Here is a 3,244-nt window from a genome sequence, read left to right as displayed (position 1 = left end):
CTCTCTCTCTCTCTCTCTCTCTCTCTCTCTCTCTCTCTCTCTCTTTGCGAATTTTCTTGCTCCGCAAATTCTGTTTTTCTTTTATTATCCTACTTATCGTTCTGTTCTATTTTCTACTTATGCGTAACTGCGCGTCGCGCGAAGATCAAACGTTACCGACCTTCATGTATTTATACGCATACATGTTGAGGAAGATTTACGCAGAAACTAAAAGACTAAGTAGCCACAAAGACCAATCAAAATTAATAAACCAAACACATAGTGAATTTAGCAGAGCAAAATTGTGGTTTAACGATCGCAAACGAGAAGTATAATCATTATATGCTCGTTTGATAACTTGGAGAAAGATTTTATAGACGAAGTATAGGCTGTAGTAGACGATATTGAAATATCAAGTATTCGGCTATACCGAACATTGTTACAGTCATATTTGCGGCATGATGTGTAATCCGCAATGAGACGCGTTGCGTGAATGATCACAAAGCTCGGTATTCTTAGAGAACTCATGTCCCCGAATACTCGATAAACATCGCGTACTCGCGCGCACATGCACGCACGCACGCACGCACACACACGCACACACACACAGAGGAGCGTCCCTCTCCGTCTTCCCCCCGATTCTCTTCCTCTCCTCTTTCAGCGAGGGCAACGAGGCCGGCCCGCACTCGGCGGTGCCTCGGATGTGTGCATGTGCACACGACCAGGACGGACGAAGCGTCTGAGCGCGGCCTGGCCGCCATAACAGAGCGGAATGCATGAGAACGCGGAGCTACTGACCCTCTCCCCGTCCCTCCTCCACCCTCTCACCCCGTCCCCTACACTCTTGTATCCCTCTCTATGTCTCGTTCTCTCGTACGTTCCTCGTAATCCCTCGAAGATCCCTTCCCACTCTCCTCCCACCCTTCCCTCTTCCTTCTCTCGTCGTTTCTCCACCTCGCTCTCGCTCTCGTAGTCGGCAGAGAACTCTCTTTAATCTCCATATCAATCTCCCTCGCCGAAACCACGCCAGGTTTTTAATCGCACCGATTCAGAATTATCCCGACAGCACTGCGCGCGCGCACTGTTCTAGTCCGCTTCTGAGCTTTGCTCTGTGTTTTGTTCAGCTTTGTCCAGCTCAGTTTAGCTTAGCTCGCGTCGCAACTCTGCTGTACTTAACTCAGTTTAGTTTAGTGCAGCTATGCTCAGTTCTGCTTCGCTCTACTCGGTCAGCTGGTTGTTCTTGTCGTGTCACGATATGAATAACGATACAAGTGCGCGTCTTTTGACGCGTGTCTCACTCTCCTCCGCTCGTCGTTAATTCGGCCGAGCGCGCACATAATTGACTCGTACGGGCCGTAATGCGCGCGCGCTTCGTCGGAGATAAGGAGAAGAGATAGAGCGCGACGCAAGATATATTCACTGCGTACAATGTGTTTGATAAGTCTAAAAATTCGACGAGATTTTCGAGTATTCGTGCGTACAGTGTCGCTCAGTAGAGCAAATATGAAAGAAAACAAAAGTTTTTGCAAAGTCGCAAAATGCGATCTATCTTATGTTCAGATAAATTTAAATAATATCATTTATCGAGAAGAGTGGCACACAAATATAGGTATGTACGCATTAAAATCACATCAAACGACTCATGTCATTAAAGGCTCTGCGTTCTGTCGTACACAGAGGTATGCGGCTCGCAAAGCGCGGAAAATAAAATCGACAAATCTCTCACGACACGACGCGACGCGACGCAGGTGCTCACATTCGTTTCTGTCGGTAATCGTGTGCCAATCGGTCACATAACGGTCGCACGGTCGTAACACGACCGCCGCCGCTGTCGCCGACATGACGTCAGGAGATCGACGACCGTACCCACGTTGCCGCGACGGTCATTCATACGACTCGATGGAAGCCCGCGCGTTGGAATCCGAGGCGAGGAATGTGACAGGAAATCGCATGCCCGCGCTGCGCCGCGCCATGTCGTCTCGCAAAACAAAAAAAAGTCCACGTTGGCTTACACACGATCCACGCGACGGTTGCTGCTGCATCCCCGCCGTGGCGGCGCGACGGCCAAGGGTGAGAACCTCTCAATGATCCCGATAAAATCAATATTCGATGCTTAACCGCGGTCAAATCGGTTACGCGCGCGCGGTCTTCTGACGGTAAGACACGTGATATTTCGAGACTTCTCACGCGTCTCGCTTGCAATAGCCTTGAAAAATGTCGAGTTTAAAGCATAATATGGTACATCCTCTATTAAAGCCGACGGCTGAAGCGCAACCGCCATGTCCTGAAAATGATATTTGCACGAACACCCGCAGCTTGTTGTAGGCAGCTCACACTACGTACTGCTCAAATCGAGGGAGATTCCGGTTAATCGCGCGTTCTCACTATCGGCTATATCGGTAGCGGTAGAGGACTCTGTGCGCGAGACGAAAGCGCGCAATAAAGTCCCGAGCGCGACTTCATACTGCGGCGGCTCTCCTCGTTGGGTCGTTGACTCTATGTTTCTTCTTTCTTCGAATCCTGGGGTTCCAGTCTCTCGTACCAGATCCTCTGTGGTCTGCTCCTCGCCACTCTCCCGACTCCGCTAATCCCCCTCCCTACCCGTCGTCGCTCTCCCTTCCCCACACCCCTCTCTCTCTTTCTCTCTCTTCCCGTGCCGTACCCTTTTACGTCCTCTCGGTCTTCTCCCCTCGTCTTTCTCGTCGTTCACGCGGATACTTCTTTCCTGCTAGACGGTAAACAACGCCACGCCATTCCTATTTCTCCCATTCATATCTCTCGCGAGAGCGTCTCCCGAATTATTAAGATGCCAGCGCGTTCCGTTCAGGAGCGTACGCGTCAGACGATTGTAATTGTTGTTGGCATGGATTCTGCGCTTATTTTTCCCGTTAGGACATCTTAAACGCAAAAGTAAGTCACTCCACCGATACAACTTTTCATTTGATCGAGGTAAGTTGAGGTTTGTCGTTTTCGATGGGAAGAATCATGACTCTACTTCAGTCCAGAAATTGCAATTAAATGATAAAAAGAAAGATTCTCTTAAATATTACCGATTGATGTGATTGATGGATCCAATTTAATCCTTAATTCACAATAAGTTGCAATGGTTGGGATGCGTTATATTTAACATTGCAAAAATAATTCACAACGGTGTACGTTAAATGAGAATTTGTAAATCAGTACGCTTGAAAGAAGGGAACTGCCTTATCAGAGAGAGAGAGAGAGAGAGAGAGAGAGAGAGAGAGAGAGAGAGAGAGAGAGAGAG

At 48.7% G+C, this 3,244-nt stretch overlaps 1 protein-coding gene across 10 annotated transcripts in view; it reads left to right on the top strand.

Annotated features, from left to right (window-relative positions):
• The window catches only part of LOC116848923 (serine/threonine-protein phosphatase 4 regulatory subunit 1-like), a 183,521-nt gene that overhangs the window by 148,931 nt on the left and 31,346 nt on the right, over window positions 1-3,244 (top strand). The gene's annotated exons all lie outside the window — the stretch shown is intronic.

The sequence above is a fragment of the Odontomachus brunneus genome, unplaced genomic scaffold, assembly GCF_010583005.1.
Source record: "Odontomachus brunneus isolate Ranch 3 - 2012 unplaced genomic scaffold, Obru_v1 Obru_scaffold_102, whole genome shotgun sequence".
Classification (NCBI taxonomy): Eukaryota; Metazoa; Arthropoda; class Insecta; order Hymenoptera; family Formicidae; genus Odontomachus; species Odontomachus brunneus.
The sequence above is the reverse complement of the archived record's forward strand: the minus strand, read 5'-3'. Positions and strand labels throughout refer to the sequence as shown.